We start from the raw sequence: 10,283 nt of genomic DNA, 5'->3' as shown, positions 1-10,283 counted from the left end.
ATTGAATCAGAATGGTTCGGTTATATTTTAAATGCTTAGCTCTTTAACAAAATTTGACAATTCGATTTTTCACAGTGTTTGAATATCAAATTACCATTATGAGATGTGACTTAGTTGTATAAGAAAAGGGAGCTTTAATTTTTGTTATACTGTGAGTTTTTTTCTTTAGGACTTGCAAATTGATTATTTTCCCTCACAACTCTTTTTTTGAATTTTATTTTATTTATCTTTTTATATATCAGGTTCTTATTAATTATCCATTTTATACATATTAGTGTATATATGTCTATATATATGTGTACATATTTATTATGAGGAATTGGCATACATAATTATGAAGGCTGAAAAATCCCACAATATGCTGTTTGCAAGCTGGATGGAGGAAAGCTGCTGATACAATCCTAGTTTGAGTCTAAAGGCCAGAGAACCAAGGTAGCTGATGGTGTAAGTTCCAGTCCAAGGGCAGAGGAAGACTAACGTCCTAGCTCTGATGGGCAGGAAGCAAAAAGGAGCAAATTCCTCCTTCCTTCACCTTTTGTCCTATATTGTTCCTTCTGAAGGCTGTGAAAGATTGGATGAGTCCCATTCACATTGGGGAGGGCAATCTATCTTACTGAGTCCACTGATTCAAAATGCTAATCTCATCTGGAAACACGCCCACAGACTCACCCCCAAATAATGTTTAATCTGGGTGCTCCTTGGCCTAGTCAAGTTGACACATAAATTTAACCATCACACAAGGATTAGCAGATTGTTTCTGTAAAGGGCCAGATAGTAAATATTATAGACTTCGTGTGCCACACATAGTCTCCCCCGCCCTTCTTCTTTTCAACTATTTAAAAATGTGAAAACAATGCTTTGCCCCCAGCCTGTACAAAAATAGACTGCAAGGCCAGATTTGGCCCATGGATCGTAGTTTGTCAACCCTTCTAGCCCACAGGTAAGTGAAGTAGCTAATATAACCCCCAGTTTACAGATAACTGGAATCTCAGAAAGGTTTAATAACCTGCCTGAGGCCCAGTGTATTACCTTGGATTTTTAAGAGTTCTTGTAAGATTCTAAACACTTTAACTTTAACCTTTAACACTGTACTAGTTCCTTCTAAGACCTGATCTGTTACGTGGACAACTTTATTTTATTATCACAAATGAGGAATGATATTAAATAACAATGTAACTTGTTGACCAATTACTGTTAGAAAGACTATCTAACCATTAATTCCACCAAAACTGAAATCATTGCATTTGACCAACATTTTCCAATATGGTACTAATTAATTTAACAAATATTTATTAAACATCTACCATGTACAAAGCACTGTGCTAGGATCTGGAGATACGGTGACAAAGATTCTTTCCTTGACCAAATTCTAAGCAGGCTCTTCTGAGCTCTTTTTCAACTAGGCCTTGACTTTGGACTTCTGTGTTGGTCTCTGTATTATCACATTTTAGCAAAAACACTGCTAAATCAGTTTAACCAGAATACACCATCTTCAACATCTGATCGTTCTCAATACCCGATTGCGTCCCTCATACTCCATCATCCTCCAGGTGATGTCTGATCACTCTGGTCTGCCTTCAGCAAGAATCCTGTTAGATCAGTTTAGCCAGAATCCTCCTTACCCCTGATATTTCCTTTTAGTAATTTTTCATTTACTGACTCCCTTGCCCCCATGCACCCCACTCCTTTGCTATAAATTCCCACTTTTTCCTTGTCGTATTCAGAGCTGTGTTCAATCTCTCTCCTCCCCTATGATACCCCATTGCTGTGGTCCCTAGCCCTATCATGATAGTTCTCCTGAATAAATTCTGCCTTACTGTTCTTTAATGAGTGTCATGAATAATTTTATCTTTAAAATGCCAGGGTATAAGACAAATTTTTCTTGTACTCACAGAAATTACTATCCAGAAACAAACTTTAAACAAATAATTGAAAAATGAAAGGAATGGCAAAGAAGTCAGGTTGCTGTAAAGTTACTCATAAATGGCTTTTATCAATCAGTCAACACTTAGTTGGGGTGGGGAAGAGAGTTGTAGTATATGGAGTTGAGAAGGAGCTGGATCAAGGGAGATAGAGTTTGGCCATGTGATTTGCCGAAGGTTACCTTACCACTACCTATACTATCCAAAAGTTCTCAGCTGTTTTTTTAAAATTAATTAATTTATTTTTGGCTGTGTTTGGTCTTTGTTGCTGCGCAGGGGCTTCCTCTAGTTGCGGCGAGCAGGGGCTACTCTTTGTTGTGGTGCGCGGGCTTCTCATTGCCGTGGCTTCTCTTGTTGCTGAGCACGGGCTCTAGGCACGCAGGCTTCAGTAGTTGTGGCTCGCGGGCTCTAGAGCGCAGGCTCAGTAGTTGTGGCGCACGGGCTTCGTTGCTCTGCGGCTTGTGGGATCTTCCCGGACCAGGGCTCGAACCCGTGTCCCCTGCATTGGCAGGCGGATTCTTAACCACTGTGCCACCAGAGAAGCCCTCAGCTGTTTTAATTAAACAGTCAAAGCTCTTTTAATAAAAGGTAAAGTTGGAAAGGGTAATTTTAAAAATATGGTTTATCAATTCCATTTTTGTATAAAACACATGGGAGAAACCTAGCCAAGGAACACACAACTGTTGCCACATGAAAAGGTGCTTTTTTTTTAAAAGATTTTTTGGATGTGGACCATTTAAAAAATCTTTATTGAATTTGTTATAATATTGCTTCTGCTTTATGTCTTTTTTTTTTGGCCACAAGGTGTGTGGGATCTTAGCTCCCCCAACAGGGATGGAACCTGCACCCCCTGCCTTGGAAGGCAAAGTCTTAACCACTGGACCACCAGGGAATCCCCCCAAAAGCTACTTTTATCAAACTTTGAGTCTAAGAACCTACAAATGCTTCTTTTAGCAAGTCTGAAGCAACTGTCTATGCTTTTCCACTTAACTGTTTTAAAAATTCCACATAGCCCCATTATTTTTCTTCTGACTCAGTTACAGTACAATGACGGGGGAGGAAGAATGTCAGTTAAAATAACTCTCTAAGCAGTTCTCTGTTGTCCCTTAATCAGAGAGTTGCGGATGTGAGGGAGCTATGTTAGCTCGCCAGCTATGTTAGCCTTGATAAGCGAGTCCAACCTCTCCTCAACGCGGATCGCACGCTGCACGTGGCGCGGAGTGATCCGCGTAACTTTGAGATCCTCGGAAGCGCTCCCTGCTGGCTCCAGCTCCTGGAGAAGTGCGTCCCGGGCGCTGCAGCAGTGTCACTCGCTCTTCCATGTGGCTCGTGGTGCGAGTCTTCAAATGTCTGTGGATGCAGCCCACGGGAAACTGTAGCCCAGCTCTCTGTAAGCAGACACTGCCTTAGCCTTGGCCTTCCCGCTGTCCTGCCCAGCTTCGTCTCCGCCGCTCCCGTCCTCGGTCCCAACGCCACCGCCCCGCCCCACACCCCGCCCTGCCCCCGCTGCACCGACCGCGGCCGCCACCGGGGCCCCTGGAAAGGGTAATTTAGATATAAGTTGTACCCTTTAGCTCAGGGATTCTCTAATTCGGTGTGAGGTTTATTAATACGCAGAGCGTATTAAATATGCCAGTTCCAAGGCCTCCTTGTAGAGATGCTGGTAGGGTCTGGGGGAAAGCATTGCTGTTGCACACTCCAGATGATTCTGAGGTGGGCAGTCTGTGAGCCACGCTCGTGACGAACACTGCTTAAGACAGAAGCAAAGGTGTTAGATTGGGCTTTGTTCACTCGGCCTCGCAGGAAGGAATGCAACAGCTCTCTCCAAGACCCTGTTTTTAAAATGAAGTGGAACCCACCTCAGACCTTTGTTAAGGAATTTTGGTCTTATTCATCTCCAGCTTTTACGCACCCCAGCCCTCCTCCTTCCTACCCTTACTTTCTAAGGTATGCTTGGATTTTCTTGTCATTACTTTCTTGCCTTGACTTGTGTTGTTTTTTCTTTTCTAGTCATGATTTTTGTTGAATGCTGGCTACCCTAGAATACCACCCAAACAACTCATTGAGAAGACAAAGCCGCATTTATTCTTACCACAGTAAGGAGGAACACTGAATTGACAGTGTCTTAGCATCTTAGAGGGAGGAGGACAAAGTTGGGGTATTTCTGAGAGTCTTGGAGTCCTGTTTAAGCCTGGACTTCCAATGCAGTGGCTTGATTAGAATTGGGTAAGATTCATAGTCTAATAGTTTAAAATTTGTGGATTTTGAGGTGATGGGTCCAGAGTCTGGGGGTGTAAACTGTCATTTCTGTTTTTTTATTGAAGAGTTTATGAATCTTTTGTAAAACTCTGGGAATGAACAAAAACGTTATTTTTATCTTCCTGGGCAAGAGTTTCCTGGAATAGTAAAGTTATATTGATGAGGACAGTGGAATAATAAAGTCGTGTGAACGTAGACAGTAAGCTGTGTGGTGAAGATGGTTTCAGCTCTCACTATATTAAAATAAAAATAATTCGAATTATATATTCATTTCTTTATTGGTTTAATTTTATTGGCACAATTTAAAGCATACATTTTTTTCCCAAAAAAGTCTCAAGTTTGTTATATTCCCTGGGTTCTTTCATGCTTGAGAATGTTTGTTGCTATTTAAATGTGAAAAACATTTTGGTGGAATGTAATGTTCTTAGGGCAAATTTTCTTTTTCTCAGAAATAGGAAAAAAGTTTTCTAGTATTTTCCAGTGTACACTTCCATATAGACATTAGAGAGAAATAATTTTTTAATAATAAGATTACATCTACTACTTTTTATATTAAACATTTTAAATTTAAGTTGACATTAAATTCACATAATTTTAAAGGAAGAAAAAGAAATGGGTGAAATTGAAAGAATTGCTAAATTTAAGTGACTGTTTATCCATGAAAAGAGATATTACTTTGTAAAGTATCCTTTTAAGGTTAACAACAAAAGGTTATGAAAAAAGTGAAGTCTTTGGAGCCATTTTTTTCATGATGTTTTTTTTTAATGTTATCTATTATTTTGCTATTATGAAAATAGTTTGTGCTTTTATGTTTACTCCCATCCCTTCTTCCTCCTGCTAATTTTTTAGGTAAGTTGTCATTTTCATGTTTTCAAGTTTATGACATTTCAGTGCTGTTCTATAACCACAAGTCTTGCTATCACTTGTTTCACCACAGCTTCTCTATTTAAGAAAATCTTTATGTTGATTCATCTCTTGATTGGTTGGATTTCACTGTCAAGTAGATTTTTCTGTCCAAAAAAGGCTTATAGATATGTGTTCCTGAGATCTTGCATATGTGAAGATATTTATTACTTTTATGTTTGAAGTACAGTTTGGCAATGTATGAACTTCTTGGGTTACCTTCGTCAAGATTCTGTAGACATTGGGTTTCTTTCCTTCAGAAACTTGCTCTATTATTTTTTAGCACTGAATATCGCAGAGCTGTCTGAGGTTAGCTTGATTTTTATTCCTTGTAGGTGACTTGTATTAGTCAGGGATCTCCAGAGAAACGACCAATAGGATGGATATATGTATGTATATATATATGTCATGCTTACAGAGGCTGAGAGGTCCCAAGGTCTGCAATTGGCAAACTGGCAACCAAAGAGAGCTGGTAGTGTAGTTTCAGTCTGAGTCCAAAGGCCTGAAAACCAGGAGAGCCAATTGGTGCAAGTTCTAGTCTGAGGGTGAAAGATTGATGTCCCAGCTCAATCAGTTAGGCAGGTAAAGTTCCCTTTTTCTCAGTTTTTTGTTCTGTTCAAGTCTTCAGTTGATTAGATGAGGCCCAGCGACGTTAGAGAGGACAGTCTGCTTTACTCAGTCTACCAATTCAAATGTTAATCTCACCCAGAAATACTCTCACAGCCACACCCAGAATAATATTTGACCAAATGTCTGGGTACCTTGTAGCCCAGTCAATATGACATATAAAATTAACTATCACATATGTTTTCTCCTTGAGTGACTGAAGTATTATTTCTTTGTCCTTGAAATTCAATAACTTAACTAGGTTATATATATATTTAAATTTATTTTTTATTGAAGTATAGTTGATTTACAATGTTGTGTTACTTTCTGGTGTACAACAAAATGACATATATGTGTATATATATGTATATATTCTTTTTCATATTCTTTTCCATTGTGGTTTGTTACAGGATATTGAATATAGTTCCCTGTGCTATACAGTAGGACCTTGTTGTTTATCCATTCTCTATATAATAGTTTGCATCTGCTAATCCCAAACTCTCAGTCTATCCCTCCCCCAACCCCCTTCCCCCTTGGCAGCCACAAGTCTGTTCTTTATGTCTGTGAGTCTTTAATTAGGCTATCTTAACTATTCCATGTCCATTTTCACTTAAACAATTTCATTACTAGTCCTCAGAAGCTGTTACTACTTCTGCTTCCCCCATCCCCACATTATGATAGTCATCAAAAAGAAAAAATATATACGAAACTCTTTTCCCGCCATGAAACAGATGTTCATATCTGTTGAAATGAGAGATATGCAGAATGTGATCAGCATTTCATAATTCTGTCATTTATTTAACACATTGTGTCTGCTATGCATCTGCTAGATTCTTTTCAGGTCTTTCTGAATTCAGCAGTTAAAGTCCCTGCTCTCCACGATCCAGGGTTAGTTGGTCACATTTCCACATCATGACTGTTAGGTATGTGTAGTATCCATCTGTCTTATTCATGGGTGCCATTTTCTTTTCATATACGAGAGAAACTTCCATGTTATTTCCCAGGCCCCTAATGGAGGAGTCAGGATGGAGATCAGTGGACATCCTTACAGCTACCACAGGCATGTGACATAGGCTTCAGCAATTATATGTACCAGTGTGAGACTTTGAAATGAAAGAGGTGGAGTAGCTTCAAAACAGCAACCATTTAAATATTTCTCATGATGGAGAGGGCAGAATGGGGATGGTTTGTTTTAGCTCCATGATGTCCCTCAGCTGCGATGCCTAGACTGGCTGGGGACTGGAAGATTGAGAAGGGCTTCTTCACTCACATCTCTGGCACTTGTGCTTCTTCATGTGGCCTGTGTTCCACATTGCATTGCATCCTTCAGGGCCACTCCACAGGTCCTCTCTCTCTAGTTACTTAACTTCTTACATACCAGCTTAGGGTCCAAAGAGCATAAAGCGGAAGCTGCCAGACCTTCTTAAAACCTAGGCTAAAGAGTCCTGGGTCATCGTTTGCTCTATATTCTACAAGTCAAAATAGTTTTTCTTCGAATGAATTTAATTTGTAAATGGTTTGGAGTTTGAAAATGCAACTTAAAAGAATCATGAGGCCGTGTGGTGATTCTCCTCCACTCTTGCTCAATTTTAGGCAATGAATAGAAGAGTAACATTATAGTAGTTTTCCAGAAAGTTTGTGCTTATTTTCCATTGTTGATGTTAGACTCTCTAAAATGTTCATAGTTTGGAAATTCTTACAGATGTAAGTGTAAATCTTTTTCTGAAACCAAAGTCATTTAAAAATCATTGTAAAAGGTACCTTAAGAAGAGGACAGTTTGGTGGTTAAGAGTGTAATTTTTGGAACTTGACTTGTTAAGTTCAAATCTAGCTCCATCTCTTACTGGCTGTGTGACCTGGAGCAAGTTACTTAGCCTCTCAGTGCCTCAAGTTCCTCAAATGCAATATGGGGATCTTAAGAGTCTTTCTCTTATAGAGTTGTTGTGAAGGTTTAATGAATTTGTACATGTAAAGCCCTTATAATATATACCCTATACTAAATGCTAAATTTTATTTATTATTATCATCATCATGATTATTGTTATTATATGTAAAACAATCCAACAGAATGCAGCAAAAGAGCAAAAATGAAAACAAAAAAGAAAATGTTAGAAATATGACCAGTGTGATAGTACATATGAAGATTCAATAAATGTGTATTGATTAATCTTCACTACTGAGGACATAATTAGATTGGATAAACATTACAAAATCCATTTATTAATATATGATGTATCCAAGAGCCAAATCTGAAACAAAACCACATAGAAAGATAGAAAATAAAGGGATAATTAAAATATATATCAGGAAAATTATAATTTAAAAAAGTTGGCAAAGCAAAATCATACAAAGTAGAAACTAAGGCAAAAAGCATAAACAGAGATAAAGATTATTACATAATAGTAAAGGAAGAATTAACTAAGAAGATATAAAAATTATGAACTTCTGTGTACCCAGCATTGTCTCAAAATATAAAACTGACACAGTTATAAGGTAAATTTGATAAATTCACAAAGATACTGGGAGATTTTTAGCAAACCATTATCAGAAATTGATCAAGTAGATAAAAATGTAATGATCTTGAACAAAAATAATACCTTGATCTGTACCCTAAAGTAGAAAATATACATTCTTTTTAAGGATACATAAAACAGTTATAAACAGCGGCATTAGGTACAGATAGTAGTTCTCAAAAGAAGTCTCAGTGAAGGTCAGAGCAAGTCCTCTGAACACAGTACATTAAATTAGAAGTCAAGAATAAACAATTATTATTTTTTTTTTGAATTTTATTTAATTTTTTATACAGCAGGTTCTTATTCATTATCTATTTTATACATATTAGTATATATATTCAATCCCAGTCTCCCAATTCATCCCACCACCACCCACACCCCCGCCACTTGCCCCCCTTGGTGTTCATACGTTTGTTCTCTACATCTGTGAAGAATAGACAATTATTTAGGAAGGCTCCATAGATTTGTAAACTAAAAAAGGACTACTACATGAGACAAAGGGGAAATCACAATGAAAATTACAATAAATTTTTAGAATTGAGTGACATTGAACGTTCTGCTCATTGACGTTGCTAAAAAAAAAGTACATGGAGCTTCTTTTATAGCTCAGTTTGAAAATTGTTCAAATTATTGAAGTATCAGCTCAAAAAGTTGAAAAAAATTGATGAAAGGAAGCAAAAAAGAAATGAATGAAATAGGAAACAGAAACAGAGATCAACAGAAGCAAAAGCTGTTTTTTTTTTTTTTTTAAAGATTTATTTATTTTATTGATTGATTGATTGCTATGTTGAGTCTTCGTTTCTGTGCTAGGGCTTTCTCTAGTTGCGGCAAGTGGGGGCCACTCCTCATCGCGGTGCGCAGGCCTCTCATCATCGCGGCCTCTCCTGTTGCGGAGCACAGGCTCCAGAGGCGCAGGCTCAGTAGTTGTGGCTCATGGGCCCAGTCGCTCCGCAGCATGTGGGATCTTCCCAGACTAGGGCTCGAACCCGTGTCCCCTGCATTAGCAGGCAGATTCTCAACCACTGCGCCACCAGGGAAGCCCAAAAGCTGTTTCTTTATTAAGATTTAGGCAGTATTTATAACATTTGGTATACGTGAAATATTGTCTCATGATTGCTCTGTCATAGAGACAAGGAAAGGAGAGATGTGCATAGAGACAAGGAAGGGAGAGAGGAGGATTTCAGAATTTTGCAGTGAACTTTTGGTCTCTGTTATCATGTTATCTAATCATACAGACATCTTCCTTTTTTTTAAAAATAAATTTATTTATTTATTTATTTTTGATGCTTTGGGTCTTCATTGCTGCATGCAGGCTTTCTCTAGTTGTGGAGAGGGGGGGCTACTCTTCATTGTGGTGTGAGGGCTTCTGATTGCGGTGGCTTCTCTTGTTGCAGAGCACGGGCTCTAGGTGCGCAGTCTTCAGTAGTTGTGGCAAGTGGGCTCAGTTGTGGCTCGTGGGCTCTAGAGCTCAGGCTCAGCAGTTGTGGCGCACAGGCTTAGTTGCTCCGTGGCATGTGGGATCTTCCCGGACCAGGGCTTGAACCCGTGTCACCTGCATTTGTCAGGCAGATTCTTAACCACTGTGCCACCAGGGAAACCCCCCTTTCTTTACTTTCTAATGTTACTTTACCTTCTGAGAAATAAGAAAATACTTTCCCTTTGGAATTCACATGGTTTAGGAAGTGAATAAATTTCCTAATGCATTTTCTCAAGTGTGTTAGTCCCACTACAAATTCAAAGCAAAATATTTAAGACAATTTAAATACAAATTTAAATTTACATATTTAAGGCAAATATAGTTATACATTCCTCACAGAGAAGTGAAGTAGAAAGTATATGTGGCAAAAACTAAATTCCTACTCAGTGTGAGTTGAAGCATATATGGAATGTTTCAGACATATATACAAGAATTGGTGAGATGTACTTAATAAATTAACAAAATGTTTTTCCTAAAATTTCAGGGTTCAGGTTTTGTTTAGCTGTACTTTAATATTTTGTAGTCACATCTGTTCTTTTTAGAGTCAAGCCTTTTACATTATCCAGAATGATGCCGTCTGTTTTATTATTAGAGAGCTTACTA

General features: G+C 38.3%; 1 pseudogene; it reads right to left on the bottom strand.

The window, feature by feature from the left end:
* Positions 1 to 3,006: 3,006 nt before the first annotated feature.
* LOC133087164 (histone H2A.V-like) lies at positions 3,007 to 6,985 on the bottom strand (annotated as a pseudogene).
* Between the last annotated feature and the right edge of the window lie 3,298 nt (positions 6,986 to 10,283).

The sequence above is a fragment of the Eubalaena glacialis genome, chromosome 3, assembly GCF_028564815.1.
Source record: "Eubalaena glacialis isolate mEubGla1 chromosome 3, mEubGla1.1.hap2.+ XY, whole genome shotgun sequence".
In the NCBI taxonomy this organism is placed as follows: Eukaryota; Metazoa; Chordata; class Mammalia; order Artiodactyla; family Balaenidae; genus Eubalaena; species Eubalaena glacialis.
The sequence above is the reverse complement of the archived record's forward strand: the minus strand, read 5'-3'. Positions and strand labels throughout refer to the sequence as shown.